The 17066-nt window shown below is 42.2% G+C and overlaps 1 long non-coding RNA gene across 1 annotated transcript in view; it reads right to left on the bottom strand.

The window, feature by feature from the left end:
• LOC141992920 (uncharacterized) overlaps positions 1-16714 on the bottom strand; it is a 29260-nt gene extending 12546 nt beyond the window's left edge. Inside the window, exon 1 of the long non-coding RNA XR_012640691.1 lies at positions 16567-16714. This is a non-coding gene — a long non-coding RNA (uncharacterized LOC141992920). The remainder of the gene's footprint in view (positions 1-16566) is intronic.
• Between the last annotated feature and the right edge of the window lie 352 nt (positions 16715-17066).

Below are 17066 nucleotides of genomic sequence, written 5' to 3'. Positions count from 1 at the left end.
CTTCCTGTCTCTGAACACAAAATGGCAGTGGCCTCTGTAGCATGAAGTGTGACATAGCTCCATCTAAAATTGCATAGAAAACATGACATAACAGATAGAAGCTGCATACCCTGCAACTCGTAGCATATTTTTAATAGCTTCAGAACATGGCATAATGTCATGGCTCCAGTGGTTGAGTCGGGAAGAAAAAAAAAACACAAAAACAAAAAAACAAACAAAAAAACCCACGCAGTTGTGCTCTTCTAAATTCCCCTCACAAACCAAGATAGTCCACTCTTGATGCTGCCGCATGTGGGGAAAGCTTCTCTCAGAATTTGCAGCCTTGTGAGGCTGCCCTTGTCCCCTAGAATCCTCAATGGGCCCACTTTCCCCAAGCAAATGATTTGGGGGAAACAATAAGTCAACTTTTTGGACTTTCCTGCATTTCCTTTGCCTCTCCTATAGGCATCTCCACAGGGGCAGGTAGTTTGGCCCTCAAAAAACATAAATTTAGAGCCTTTTAAAGAGGAGAATCTTTCGTCAAAATTGCTAATTAACAGAACACTGGAGATATCTGGGGTAAAATAGGCAGATTGTGTAAAATGATGTTATTAAAGAGCAGCAACTGAACATAAAAGCCATTTAAAGAGCAGGCATCTTCTCTCTATTAGCAGGGTTTTCTACATTCTATTTTCAGGTAGGCATGTTCATCATTCACTGAAGTCAAGCATATGTATCTGAGAGCGAAGTCTGGCCAATTTGTGTTTTATATCACTAGACTAGTGTGTCTGTTGCTCCTATTGATTCCTTTGTCCTTTGCCTCAGTACTGTTCTCCCTTGAGTTTTACTCTTTCCCCCCTTTCCCTCCTACTTCAATGCTTCCCTCTTTCTCGATCTGTACCTTTTCTTTTTTGTTTCTCTCTTCTTTTTCAAACTATTGGCATACCAAGCACATTGACTTCCATCTAGTCAGATTTGCCCTGCAGCACTTACTGAGGTGGTAGTTTGCCTGTACAGGTCATGTACTGCTGTAAGATTGAAGGAATGCAATGAAAGTCACATTAGAAAAATTGGATGGGGACACACATTGCTCTTTAGAGTCCACTATGTATCCTTAGGCACATTATTTCTCTATACCATGCTCTGGTCATTCTGTTTTCTGATAACATGTATCTTCACAATGTGATAATACTAGACATTTTCACAGAAGTCTTCCTTCTGAAATGGCATAAATTAGGAATTAGTGTTTAGTAGCTTTATCCTGTTCTCTTTGCACACCTAAGCCTCTCATTGAAGTCAATGCAATTCCTATGCCCTTTCAGCATTCCATACATTGTTGCATACAAGAGTGAGATCTAGCTTTTTTAAGGTAGCAGTGTTACCATTTAACATATTGTGCTTAGTCAAGCTCTATGACTAGTTTCCATTTTATTATTATGCATCATCTCTTACACATGCACATGTAACCCTTCTGCCAGGCAGTTAACAGCAGCAAAAAGGGTTGGGTTTAATATATATAGGGTCCTTCTTGACAATTAACTAAACTATCTCTAGTCCCACCCAGAAGCCTGGGAAAGCTACACATACCCTCCCTTGGTGCCCTGAACAGGCAGAATTTCCCCACTCACAAGCACTCAGAGTATGTGTACAAATGAGGGAATCCTTATTATGAGAAAGGGATCACAGTCATAAATTTGGGAAACAAAGCAACAGACCATACATGCAAATAAAGAGTAAAGTATGCCCCTTTCTAATAACTTTGATAGTAATCTGTAACTCTCTTCCCATCCACTGGTAAGAATGTCCCATACAGCCCCTTGACTGTACCACTTCACTCACCCATCAAACCTCGCTCTTGGTTGGGACCAGCAAGTAGCAATAATCCAAGTGTTTCTTTGCAGGTCTGTCTCCAGGCCTTTGGGAGCGGCTTGCCCACCTACAGGTGCCCCACTTAAGTCATCTTAGTGATTCAGCTTTATTAAAGCACTGGATAAACAGGATCTCACCACAATTCATCCATCTCTGCTGCTGTCTTCTGTGTTGTCTCTCACTGTGAAGTCCTCAGTCTGTGTCAACTCTCACAGCAAAGTCCTTAATCTACATTGTCTTTTGCAGCAAAGTCCCCATACGAGGAGAGACAAGAGAATTTAGAAAAACGAGAAGTCCGGTGGCACCTTAAAAACTACCAGATTTGGGCATAAGCTTTTTTGGGTAAAAACCCCACTTCAGATGCATTGAGTGAAAATTACAGATGCAGGCATAAATATATTGGCACATGAAGAGAAGGGAGTTACCTCACAAGTGAAGAGCCAGTGTTGACAGGACCAATTTGATCAGGGTGGATTCAGTCCACCTTACAAGTGGAGAATCAGTGTTAATAATTTAGGACCTTTGAGCAGAGTCCTGGCTGCTTGGAAATGAACTTTTTATCACAGGGTCAGAACTCTTTCCCTTCTCTGAACTTCTCTGGGAGCCCGCTAACTCATGTATGGTTATGGTTACTACCCAAGTGCCATTAGAGAAAATATGGGTGGGTAGTCTATACAAATTAAGTGCTCTATGGTAGCACTATTCCCTTGTCACCAATAGAGGAAATAAAGAACTCTTTCCTCTGTGGCTTCTTGTCAAGACCAGAGTTTGTGTGGTCAGGACAAATAGTTGAAGAAGTGGTGGTGAGAAGCCAGGAACCAGAGCCAAGGGTTAAAGCCAGGGTCAAGAATCCCTGTTGAAGTGGTAGGGATTAAGTGCACTACATAACGGGAGTGTACATCAGCTACAGTGGTGAGGTTAATGCACTGCAGTTTGCCCCTTGAGCAAAAGGGTTTACCAATAATTATTTCTCCCCCTTCTTCCCTCCCCCCACTTTTTTAATCTTTAAGAAAAATATTTCCCTGCGGTTAATATTTTGTTTGTGGAAACTTTAATATTATCTATTAAAGGCTATTTTTGGCCACTTAATATGATTTAATATTATCAGAGATGTGTCATGAGCCAGTCCCCTGGATCTGACCCCCCCCAAAGCTTGGGAGCGTAGATTTAATAGATTAAGGCCAGACGAGACCACTATGCTCATTCAGTCTGAGCCCCTGTGTAACACATGCCATAGACTTTCCCTGTGATTCGTATATCAAATCCAACAACTCTGTGGTTGAGCGAGCATATCTTTAGAGTGACTAAGTCTTGATTTAAAGACCCCCAAGTGACCGAAAAATGTACCACAGTCCCTGGTAATCTGGTCCAATGGTTAATTGCCATCACTGTTAGAACAGTGCACCTTTTTTCAAACTTGAATTTTGCTGACTTCAACTTCCAGCTATTGGATTTTGTTGTACCTTTGTTCTTCACTGGATTCAAATGTGCCTTCAAACTGATACTCTGGATTGAAAGATCCTTGATCTTTGCTTCTGATTCAGACTTTGCAGCTGTGCTGTTTCTGCTTTATGTGGGTGTTTCCATGGAGGAAAGGCAATGTTCTATAGTTAAAATAAAACTAAAGAGTACTCCTAAGGATTAATATCTACCCTTAATACCAGTCCAGACCCACTGACTTCAATGAGTTTGCTCAGGTGTCAGTGAGAGCAGAATCTGGCAACAACTGAAATCACAAGGTATTATGGTTTGGTTGTCTAGCATGGACAGAGACCAAAGAACAAAACAGAAACTAGAAGGGCACTAAAGCTGTTGGATCAGGAAACAATCTGGTGAATTCAGATTTTCGTGGCAGTCATTACAGGGGACTTGATGCCTTTTTAAGTTGCCTGGTAACACACCCAAGCATGAAAAGAACCTCCACACATACGGGAAAAGATTCTTATTGACTCACCATGTATAGAGTCCTTTTCAGGCCACGGCACCATGGAAAATGAGCTGGGTGCCACTGGTAGCAGTGGAGAGAGGGCTAGTAGAGAAAACGCTGGTTTAAGGAAGCTGGAGTGGAGAAACAGCCGATATTGAATTTTTCAAAAAAAAAAAATTGAAGAAAAAAAGGTAACAGAGATTGTAGTGCTCACATTCTTCCGTCCCATCTGTTCCTTTCTTAGCTGGTCTGCATCAGCTTGCTCACTTTCCCCCTCCTGTCTCTGCCTGCCCTTGCTCCTTTCCTTTTTTCAGCTACTCTTCCCATTCCTAGCTTCTTGTCTCTGTTTTTCCTCCCAATTGCTTTAAATTCTGAAAATTAGGTCCTCAAATAATTCCTCATTGGAATGGAATCTCTGGGCATTGAACTTTCCCAATAAAACAGAACACTGATTGCAGCTGTGCCAATCACTTATGGCACTGAGATATTTTTGTTACTGCATTTTGCGCTGCTCAGTCTTGGAAGAGGGGAAACCATATAAGAAGCCAGAAATGGCCCCTCTCAGACTTGCATGGAGCTTTGTTAGAGCTGATGACCAGGAATCCTAGTTTTCTGGGATGAAAAAACCCAAAATTCTCTGACTAAGAATAATAAAAATCTGCATTTTTCTGCAATTAAAATAAAATTAAAATGTCCCTAGCCACAAAATATATATGGGTATCACTTGAACACAATGTTTTATTGATAGACTTACAATTTAAGCAAGTTTGAAGCCTACCACTGCCATCAATCATTATAATAAAATAAAATCAATAGAATGATCCAGTCACAGTGCATTGTTTCTTTACTGTTGTCGATGGCTCGGCTGTTTCGGCCTCTTGTTTTCATTTCTTGTCATTCAGTTTACATTTAGTTCTTTCCATGTGTTCTACAATCGTCTGCCATCGAATGTAATCTATGGCCTTACTGCATACGGTACACAACAGCACATTACCATCAACATGAAATGTGTCTTTGCCAAACTCAGCGACACGGTCTTTGGGGGGATTTTTAAAGTTTTCGGCAGCTTTTCATACTTCAATTACTCATGTCTGGAGGCTGAAGTGAAATCTGAGATGTGTTAAAAAATGAATCCCTATATGCCGTTTAGTAACCTCTATACACTGGAAGCAGTTTATCGGAGTATGTTTAGTTATGTAACTTTAAAGCACATTCAAAAATCAACCACAAGAGGGGGAAGTTGTGCACGTTGAATAAGTGACAATGGTATTTTCAGTAAAATGTAGTTAGTTAATACATGTTTTTCTTTTTTTCATAAAATGTAAAAACTAAAGATTCGCTGTAAAAACAAAAAGTCTGCATTTTTATGGGCAAATGGATTTCTAGGCTACCTGCTGGTGATTCATGCAGCCTCTGGCATTATGTACTCTGGCATGACCCCAGGCATTATTAACATCCTTTGTCACTGCACACACTGACAGAATCCTGGGGAAAATTAGCTCTGGCAACACTATTCTGTCCATCTCTAACACAATTCAGCTAGACCCATTCATGGCGAAAAAGAGGCACTGTCTGGATCAAAGCGAGGAGGAGAAAAAGTGGTGGGGCAATGGGAGGGGTGGGGAGGTCAAATCAAGTCACTGGGACCAGGATTTAGCCCACTCTATTGGCGTGCTCATGTTTTGTCCATTGATGCACACAAACACTTAATCATGGATATAGCTGGCGAATTTTAAGTCAAGATTGGATGTTTTTCTAAAAGATCTGCTCTAGGAATTATTTGGGGGAAGTACTCTGGCCTGTATTATACAGGAGTTCAGCCTACATGATCACAATGCTCCTTATGGCCTTGGAATCTATGAAACTGGAGTGTGATTCAGCAGGTCCAAGAGGGAGAAGTCTTGTCCTGTGTAATTCCAGCTAATGTCTATGAGGGAATTAGCCGTCTTATTGGATGCCAGTTCCAAATAGGGACAGCTGAACTCTCCATGCCCAGAGAACTGGTATCATCTGGTATCCAGTGTATTATGCAGGCCAGAGTAGTGCTTTCTGTGGACTACATGGTACAGCACCATTCATTGCTATTTATCTGCACAACTGTATTTTTATTGTTCACGGGCAAACCTTAAAAGGTTTTGAGATTTGTGGCAGCTCCTGGACTCAGGTGTGGCTGCAAAACTGCTTCAAAAACAGGCTTAGCTTGATACACAAGGAGTGAAATCTCTGGGTAGTGTAAGGCTGACCTTTTTATGGGGACTACAGTGGTCAGGTGGGAGTCCCACTGTGGGGCAAGGATTGAAAGCAATTTAGGATGCTGCAACTCCTATCAGGGCAGATTTTTCTACCACCAGGAGTCCTTTGCATGGACTTTGGTGACAGAAGCCAGAATAACCTAGGTCTATAGAGCACTTTTCCAAGTTCTGCAGGAGGATTTTGTGTAGCCTTAGTAACAAAACAAAGTGATTATTTAGTAAGTGAATAAAGAAAGACCTATTAAAAGGGTTATAAAATGCCTGCAATACGTCTTGTTTTATGTCCATTATCCCTTACACATGTTAAAGTTGTATGGACTTCTTTGTTTTGTATAATTTGATAGTGCAAAGCAGTGAATGCAGATAACTCTGACCAGTAGGTGTCATCGTTGTGCTATTTAAAGCTATTTACAGAGACTGTCTACATTTCATTTTGAATGGACCATAAATAAATAGTCACTGTGAAATATACTGAGATGTAAAATAGCAGGTGCAGCAAATCTGTGGTGAGGATACATTTAATGGGTGAAGGATTCAATATTCCATCTACTGAGAAAACTGTATATAAAAACTCCATCTGTAGCTTTTTTGTCCTTGTTGTGGAAGATGGTTTTATACAATTAAGTGGCAAAATGGATTAAAGCCATTGACAAAAAAAGTAAATATTTGAGTAATTTTTAGGTTCCATCTGCATACATTCAGATTGGGGTAACAAGTGCTTTATAGTTCTCCTAGTTCCAGCCCTTATTATAAAATTCCAATCAATAATTACATGGTTTTTTTAAAATGATGCTTCTATTTCCCTCATTTTTCTTCCCCAGGTGCCCCTACATTTCCTCCACTCAAGATCTCCCCTGGAGCCCATCAGTCAAGTGGCATTATACTGACACCCATCACTGCAGAATCTGAGCACCTGTTCAGCAGCCATCCATACAGCTCTCTGCGTTGGCCACAATGGTTTGCACAAGAACAATGCAATGCACTCTATTTCCTTCAGTGGATAACCAGTCTGCCTTTACAATGTTCCTGTCTTTTCTTACCTATGAAAGTTGGGACTGGGTTCTGCCTCAGTTGTATACTATGGATTTGCAAAAATTAGATTAATCTATGAATTGAAGATCTGATCCAACGCCCACTGAAGTCAACGGGCATCCCAGCAGCTTTTATACTAAAGTGTTGACCTGCTCAGATTGTCCTGTATCCCCAGAAGTGCAGATCTCCATACTCCATTCAAGTTTATGATAGCAGCGCTCCATAAAAGAATGTGATTTGATCATAAATAGGTGGATATAGCCAAATTCATATTCTACCATTTGAAATAAGTGGATCTCAAGCCAATATTTTGGCCAAATTCACAGCTAGCATAAGTAGGCACAACTCTATTGAAGTCAGTGGTGAAGTTACCCCATTTATCTTAAATTCAGCATAATGCGATAGGAAATGAATTGGGCACTGAAGCCAACAGGGAGCTGTTTGGCTATAATGGCTGGTAAGTTCTTAGGCCTTCACTTGTCTAAAGTGGTAAGTGTCTGCATCAGTTTATATGGTAATTACTATAAAATTTGTAGCCGGCTTTTCTCATCTCTTTGTGATTGCTGGAAAAGAGATCAGATAATGGCTCATTTCTGTTGCAGAATCCTGATGACGAGCCTCAGTTGTTCAAAACTCCTATCAAAATGCCATGTGCAATCACAGTTTGTGAAGTAGAAAATAATATTTCAGTTCTCTGTACAGCACAAGAAAATGTATCCTGTAGTTAACCCCATATGTCATCTAAGGACTGGCTAATGGCCATTAGGGAGTATTACTATGTGGACACTGGAAGATCTGTTGCTGCTGGATTACACTCCTGTTCTACTCTGTCGGGAACCTCCATACCCTCCTTGGCTGGCCTTCTCCCTGAAGCTGATCCAGCTCCACTGTAGTCACTAGGGAATAGTGTTGGATCAGACCCACTGTGAGCTGCCTCCCTCCGCTGCCAGATTCTGCACTTTCCTTTGTCCACAAAATAGAGACTATGTGTGGAGCTCAAAGCAGCTCCATGCCAAGGAGCAGGCTGGCTGGAGAATATAGCATTCTGTTCACTCAACAGAGCATCGTGTGGTAGGGGGGAATCTTTTGGAAGCCACAGGGGAATATAGGGAGGACTAGGAAGATCATGATGGGATCTCATTTCAGAGACAGCAGAGAAGTTGGAGATGGGTCATGTGTTTGAGTGTGTGTGTATAGGGTGGTTGGGGAGGGCAGTGAAATACCCAGAATGAGCATACTCATTCTCCATACAACTTACAGAGGCACCATCTTGAACTACAGGATAATCAAATTGGTGCTGAGATAATAAGTATCAGAAGAATGAATTAACTTCAGATACTATAAAAAGAAAAAAGAAAAGGAGTACTTGTGGCACCTTAGAGACTAACCAGTTTATTTGAGCATGAGCTTTTGTGAGCTACAGCTCACTTCATCGGATGGCTGTAGCTCACGAAAGCTCATGCTCAAATAAACTGGTTAGTCTCTAAGGTGCCACAAGTACTCCTTTTCTTTTTTCTTTTTACGAATACAGACTAACACGGCTGTTACTCTGAAACCTTTCAGATACTATAATTCCCTGTCCATATCTTGGTCTGTTATGTCAAGTAAAGAATTAGCTAGTGTGGCGCTATCTGGTGCCTAGCAGCCAAAATGAGGCACATTGCAGGAAACTTTCACACAGAAGTATGCACTTCTTCGTGGGGGTATTTATGACTTAAGCACTGCACATGTCTGGCAGAAAGTGTGGACCTAATAACCCCTCACACAGCCAGACATGCATGTAGCAATCTTTGAAAATCAAAAGATAAAATCGGAGATGAGCTTTGGTGTTCTGACCACAAAAAGCAATCTGCCAACATTTGGAGGTTACACATGTAGCTCTTCAGAAGGCCAGTGTTGCCACTTTACGGACAAGTATGCATCTGAACATGATATCTCCACTTACTTAGCAATCAGTTTTGGGCTCCGATTGCCATCATACAAGGGTTTACGGAGCTTAACTTCAGATGATCCCAACCTGAATATTTGGGGTTTCACAGGTTACTGTAAGTCAAGCTCCTCTCACCATTTGGCCCATTTTTGATGATGGCCATTTGGACAAGGGAGCTAATGTTTAGAAAGTATACTCTAAGGCTGGAACAATACCAACTGGACAACATGGATGGTTCCTGGAAGTATAAATCCTTCCATCTTGCCACTCTGCAATATAGTTTATTACTTTAGCAAGACACCTAATCGCAGCCAATCTAAGAAGTGACAGACCCAAAGTACTTCCATACCTGGGTATTCCTCCTGTCAGGGATTTCTGCAAAGCTGATGGACTGCTCCAGAATATTTATTATATTTTCTCCTATTTACTGAGGTGGTCAGGGGTGGGGCTAAGGGGGTTGGGGGTAGTTTTAGTTTTATTCATCATTAAAATGAGAGTAATCTGCATACCTTTTAATCCAGGATTAGCCCTTTTTACTTTATTTTCCCTTCAAACTGACTGTCAGTGCTTCAAAAACATCAACTGCTGATGGATTTCTATACAGCTGCCCAGGCATCTGTGAATGTGAATGTGCTTTAAACAATATCTGAAGACTTCTGCTTGGGGTTTTAAGCAAAAAGAACAGCTTTTTCAGAAAACATTTGCATAGTCTTCAAATGTAGCTTCAAAAATTATGAAATTTAAAATCATTAATCTCTGGGAGACTATTTTAGATATGGTTAGGCTTTTGAACCTGATTATGACAAAATCCTCCCATTACATTTTTCCCCCCCACAAGCTTCATTATCACTGAAGTCAGAAGATTCAAATGCTCAAAAATGGCACAGTAATAAGCAACAAGTGGTTATTTTCGAAGGAAGGAGATTTCAGTACAGTCAGTGCAAGGGTGTGAGCTGGGAGGAAAGAAAAGAAAAGATACTTTGGTGTGTGTTTTGAGCATAGAAGGGTATGATCCACTCCTGAGTATGTTTGACGTAGATACACAGAGGTCATAGAGTATGCATGGGTATTGCTAGAGATTAATTTTCACATCAGGCTAATATGGGCGTGAGAAGCCATTTCTTTTTACACAGAAGAGATAGAAGCTGCATATAAATCTTGTGGGAACACAGCACATAATCTTTTTCTCAACAACATACTAAGGAGGGAGAAAAAAAAAAGTCTTGCAATCCAAGGTGAGTCAAGTGACAAACAATGTCTAGAGGTACAAAATCAACATGCTGACCCTGTAGTGAGGCAGCAGGCAGCTCTGTACCTGCAGAACTATCACAGCTTGGCCAAGAAACAAATCAGAGACGCAAATGTCATTGCTGTAAAAGCACAATATATTCCAAAGTCAGTCTTCAGGGTCCTGCAGTTGCCAAGAACTTTCCATGAGTGACTGTCTGTTGGCTCTCACAACACTAAAGCATAGATGAGGTGAAGGGAAGCACAGCTCAACACCACAGGCTACATAAGGAGAGAATTAGTATTGAAATTTTACACAGGTTTGAGTCACTATTACTGTGAAGTCCACTTACACAGCTATCAATTAAAGAGATAGGCCTGTTAAGGATGAATTCCTCCTCCCACAGGAAAAAATACAGTGAGGTCTTTTTAAGAGAACACCACATAATAGGAAAATAATAAACTCCCAATGCATTTAAAGGTAAAGTACAATTGAAAATTGACGATAGATGAACAAGTCAGATGGATGAATACATTCCTTGTACATCAAACCAAGATGTAGCTTATGCTGCCCCTCCCACCTCCTTGGGCAGAGGGAAACTTCTGCCTGTAGATCCACTCCGCTGTGTGGAACCAGGGTTAAAGTTGCCTACATGGTAGCTGTACTGGTCCAGTGTGTGAGGGTGGAGGAGCTGGGTGCAGTGCAAGGCTGGAGAGCTCATACATCTACCAGCCCAGCAGAGTTTGCAAGGAAAAGTTAATCCTCCCATTAGCACCATGGTTGAATTTCCTTTTCTGGGGAACTTTTTCCACAGTGAGGAACTCCTCTTAAAGGGGTGGGAAAGTAGCTCCCAGAGCAGCAGTGGCCAAGGGAAGTGACTGGTAGCTGCAGTGAAACTATGCTGCCAGGAATCTGGGGAGAGAGGGACAGCATAGGTACACAGAACCAGCATAGAGTCATATGGTCTCCATGTAGATTGTCCTTACCTACCACTGATCTATTCAACATGGAAGGCAAACCCTGACTCCAATGGACCAATGAAGGGGACCCAGTCTTTTAGCAACTTCCTTTCTTTGAATGCATCCTGTGGGTTTTAGCATGGGAGAGGTAATGTAGTTCCAAAATAGGAAGGAGCATATTTAGTGGTTAGAGCAGGAGAATGAAAGTCAGGAGACCTGAATTCTATTTCTGACTGGGTCATTTAATCACTCTGTACCTCAGTTTCCACATCTGTAAAATGGGGATAAGAAGGCTGACTCATCTTTGCCAAAGGTCTTTGACAGCTTTGACATAAGGACATTATATAAATACAAGACATGACTAGTAATGAAATTGTTTCATTAAACAGGAGAGCCCCTTTCAATGAGGAGGTGTTAAAAGAATACAACTATGGTGCAACAAAGGTTTTGTCCCATATTGTTAATTGCAGCTATAATCACTAGATTTGTATTCAAGATGTTGTGAACTAACCCAGGTCTTTTATGTCATTATTGTACAAGGTCAGACAGTGGTATGGCTGATGGGGAGTTTGGGCTTTTCAGCCGTGCACTGAAATTTCACCCTTAGAAATAATGTTCCTTTATCTTTAACTTGCTTTTCTCATCAGGTGCAATGATGATGAATTATGTTGCCACGTAAGGTAACCAGACAAGATGCAATACACAGAGCTCACACAGCATTTTCCCAGGGATAATAATACTTAGCACATTGTATTTTCAGCAGGAGATCTCAGAGTGATTTGCAGAGGAGGGTTAATTTGAGCAGCTCCGTTTTTACAGCAGGGGAAACTGGGGCTCACTGCACACTAAGCCTGGGCTCTGAGTCAGGTTTGAAGTCCCCTTCCATCCACACACAGATCACTCTGACTCAGGTCAGCAAGCACTCAGGACCCAGGTTCCTGTGACCCTGCGAGGAGGAGTAGGTGAAAGCCCAAGTCCCACTATGAGTTGGGTAAAAGTGTAGACGCCGGTCAAGCTGCAGACCCAGGTCAGATGGTCTGTGTAGCACAGTACGGACATGTTAGCATAGCTGTGAGTCCTGGGTCCAGCAATTATAAATCCAGGTTTACAATGCAGTGTGAATGCTCAGGCCCGGGCTTGGAAACACTGAGTCCACAGACTCTGGCTTAGTGTGCTGTGCAGACATACCCAGAACCATTTGTTCAATGTTGCATGGGAAATTAGTGCATAGCTGAGAATAGACACTAGGGAAGGGATTCTTCATCCCATTGGCAGTTCCCGTACACTGGTGTACCAGTAAAAGCCCTAGGCCAGCTATGGCTTAAGACAGACCTATACTGTCCAATGAGTCCTCTTCCCTTCCTCCCCTCCACCACAAGGACCAGAGTAGGGGGTATGCTGTGAGTAGTAGGAAGTGGACCTATAGCACATAGTGCTATGGGGATTTTCAGTGGTATTACTTCCCATAGGGCAGCCTGGGGACGCTGCTATGACTGGGGATGACCTCCTGAGCTGCCTAAATTATGCTAAGGCTGCACCTGCCCTTGCAGGAGCCCAGAATAGGAGGGCCAAGAGGACTGAATGGCACCTTTGCCCTCCCTGCTGCAAGGCAGTGAGTTCTGCACTGTGGCTCCCTTTGGCACAGCACAGGATCTCAGCCCACGTCTCTTGACTCACAGACACATGCTGTAAGGTAGCTACTAAAATACCCTCCATGCTCTCCTGTCATGCACCCTGATTTACAGCCTGTGCAGGCAGAGTGATTTCAGCAGGAATATGTGGGTGTAAGTTAAGAGAGAACTGGGACTCAAGTTTTTACAGCTACCCATATGTGCTCAGCAGCACTATGGTGCAATGCCATTTTGAAGGACCCCATCCATCCAGAGCTCTGAAATTCTGTTGGAGGAGGCCTGGAATCCCCCTGGGGGACTGAGTCGACCTGTCAGTTGACACCTGGTTAGCTACAAACCACTTGTAAATTCATCAGCCAACTCATTTTACAAGAACACTATGAGAGAGCAGCTGTTTTTAATGTTTAATGAAAGATATTTATAAATTGCTGTAATAACATTGTTTACCGTTTGAATTACCTCTCTCAGTCTGGTTCATTAGCTGTCATTAGAAGCTTCTCACAACATGTATTCTGCATATAGAAATAGTGTAATAATTCAGAGTCAATCCCAAATGAACTTTTTCCCCCACAGAAGGGTCCACAATGTATAATGGGAATGGAAGAAATGATTAAAGAGTACTTGCCATTCTTAATGTAATTGTCTCTCCAGCATGCCAACATTCTCCAACTTCCCTTATGGAAGTCTTAAAAATTTTACTAGGGATATAATTCTTTACTATTTCTAAAGCACTGTGGTTCTCAACCATATCCATGTTGGGACCAACCTAGGATACTCCTTCTGTCTAGTCAGGATCTAGTTGACACCCCTGCCCTTTTAACAATACCCTCCAGGCTGAGAAACCCAGTGAGAGGATGGCTCAAATAAATCTGCCCACACCCATTGATTCTTTAACATTTGCTTTTTTGCCCCCTTGAAATTAGGAAAAGGTGACATTTTTGGCATGGTGTGATTGAGGTGGAGTGGTTATTTCATGATGACTGAACAAGTAACTGAGCTTAGCCCCATTAGAATGGCCTAGAAGGAAAGGATTGGGCAACAGGCCGCTCTGGGAGGCAGCGTGGGATCCTGCTCAACATCTAGCCAACAGAGAGCTCTGTGTTGCCTAGAATGACCAGGAAAAGCAAGGGGCATCAGAGGATCAGGCACAAGGAGAGAGCATGTGGGCCAGTGCATGTGCAGCAGGCTAAAGGTAGAAGCCTGGGTGCTGGCTGCAGAGGGAAGGTCAGATTAAGAGATCTGATTGGAAAGAGCCCAGGGAAACTGAGGCAGGAGGCTATGGGAAGAGGTCATCTTAGAGCTGGGATGAAAGATGGAGACCAGCTTAGTATCTGTGTAGTCACGTGATGGACCTGGGAGAGGCTGGGCAGCTGCTGAGGAGCAGGCCAGGGGCTGTGACCAGCTCAACTAGTGTTGTGGGAAAGAACAGCCTGAGCAGAAGACTAGCAGTAGAAAAACCTCAAACAGCAGTGAGGTGGGTTGTGGTGTAGTCTGTCACCCTTGGGAGAAAAATCCGGTTCAGTAACGGAACAATGGACAAACAGTGCACCAGGGAGACAACATGGAGCGATGCCTCCAACATGACCAGTAGGTGTCTGTGAGAGCACCAAAGACTGCAAGACCGGGCTTATGAGATCAAAGGTCTAAGTCTGTCAGAAAGAGGTAGACTTAAAGATGTAACTTGGGTGGAGGCCCAAGGAACCCTGAAAGGCTAGCCTTGTACCTCTGTGACCTTAAGTACCCTGTATTCAAACCCTATAATAATTTTTGTTCAAAATATGCATTGTAAGGTATAATTTGAAAACCAATATCTCACTGATCATTAATATTCTTGTATAATGTATATAGATGTGTATTAAAAGTTATGAACATATGCTGGAATTGTGACTAAACTGTGTGGAAACCGGTCATGTTCGGGTGGTCAATAGGTGTGACCTAAACAAAGGAATGTTTGTTTACCTTAATTTCCATATAAGCAGTAAATAGGCCTTTCAAGACAGCAGGGGGAAGAGATGGCAGGAGACAGAACACTTTGCATTCCAGCAAACACCAGTAGGGAAAGAAAGAATACAAAGCTTCCTTCCTCACCAGACTCCATGTCACCTTCCTCATAGCTTGCATGAACTTAACTTTGAGAGGTAACCCTGAGAAAAATCCATTTCAAAGGTTCACTGGACTATAAAAGAAAGGGGTAGAGAACCCCAAGTTCTTTCACCTAAGAAGACAAAGCACCCAGCACCTTTGGGCCCCTGAATGAGTTCCTGACTGAAGGGCTGTGGGGTAGTCACCATCTTGCTGGAAGACTGTGGGTAGGAAAATCCATCTTGATCAAATCCTGTACCTTGCTAGATTAAGTTTTAAACTTTTAGATGTGTGTTCTCACTTTTATTTGCTTGTAACCCTTTCTAAATTTATTCCTTTTAGTTGGCATCACTTAACCTATGTCCTATTATTAAGGCTATGATTTAGTCATGGGTATTTTTAGTAAAAGTCATGGACAGTCATGGGCAAAAAACACAATGACTCTTGACCTGTCCATAACATACTAAAAATACCTGCGATTAAATCTTGGAGGGGAGGGCGCTAGGGAGGGGGCAGTTGCTGTGGGGGGGATATTGGGGGAGTGAGGGCGCCCAGTGCCAGCAGCATCAGCGGCCAGGGTCCACAGATCAGGGCTGCTCCGGCCAGCCAGCCAGCGACTGCTGCCGGAAGCTGCTGGAGCAGCAGCTGGTGTGGCTGTGCCTGGGGCTACCTGAGCAGCTGGCCCTAGAGCCAGCTGCTTGGGCAGCCCTGGGGTCAGTCACACTGGCCTCTGTAGAAGTCATGAAAGTCACGGAATCCATGACTTCCATGACCTCTGTGACAGACATGGAGCCCTACCTATAAAGAAATTTGTTCTACTTTTACTACAAATTGACTCAGTGTTGTGTTTAAATGAAAGAGTATTTACCCAGTTAATAAGTTGTCATGTGTTTTTGGGTCTTTAGAAGAACAAAAAAATGTTATTTCTCTTAACTGCCCAGGAGAAAGTAAATAAGGAAGTGTTATTTACTTCTTCTCATATCACAAGAACTAGGGATCACCAAATGAAATTAATAGGCACCAGATTTAAAACAAACAAAATGAAGTATTTCTTCACAAAACTCATAGTCAACTTGTGGAAGGCCAAGACTATAACAGCGTTCAAAAAAAGAACTAGATAAATTCATGGAGGATAGGTCCATCAATGGCTGTTAGCCAGGATGGACAGGGATGGTGTCCCTAGCCTCTGTTTGCCAGAAGCTGGGAATGGGTGATAGGGGATGGATCTCTTGATAATCATGTTTTCTGTTCAGTCCCTCTGAAGCACCTGGCATTGACCACTGTTGGAAGACAGGATACTGGGCTAGATGAACCATTGGTCTGACTTAGTATGGCCATTCTTACATTCTTTCTTTAACACAATATGCCCTAATACAGTAAATCTAAAACATATACTTGAAAAAAAAATACAGACATAAATTCTCACATACAGATCATGAGATAATACACATTTTATTAGCACAGATTTATATTAAGGTACTTAATATTATGATATCATGCAGTTGGAAATAGCTTTTTAGTGGTTACACTCTATGTGTGATGGCCGGTCACATATAGGATGCTGGCAACAAGCTACTTATTTAAAACATTTAAACTATATACATAATAACAAATATACACAGACATCCACCCAAACTTACTCAATTTATTTCTTATCACTAAAATCACCAAGCTTACTTTTCCTGCAGTCTTCCTTCCCTCTGAATGGTCCTTCTGTTCTGTCTATCCAGCTGTTGTCTGCTGCTTTGCTTCTACTACTTCAGCCATGACTGTCATCTTCTTCTGTGATATCAGCTCTTTTAGCTCTTCTATCACGCTTTCTACTCAGGCTGACTAAAACCACTCAGCTCTCTGCCTTGTATACAGATCCTAGCTTTCTCTGATTGGGCCTTCCCTTCTTATGGGCCAGTCATGGCTGCTAACCTATCTGTCAATCAAAGCCAGACCTGTTTGAAGACTCGTACTATTAAAGCTGGACCTGTTTGAGACCTTGTGCTATGCTTAGTTGACCCCTCCCTTCAGGTTTTGCAGTGACCTTTGACTCACCTCAGCCTGATTGTTTGCTAATTGCTCCAAGACAGCCATTTTGTTTTCTCAGGCTATGATTGCTTGCAACTATCACCTTGTTTTCCCTAGCTGTAACCACTTAAAACCATCTTTATTAACTTTGAAATCCT

The sequence above is a fragment of the Natator depressus genome, chromosome 8 (assembly GCF_965152275.1).
Source record: "Natator depressus isolate rNatDep1 chromosome 8, rNatDep2.hap1, whole genome shotgun sequence".
Lineage (NCBI taxonomy): Eukaryota > Metazoa > Chordata > Testudines > Cheloniidae > Natator > Natator depressus.
This window is presented reverse-complemented; position numbering and strand designations above follow the sequence as displayed.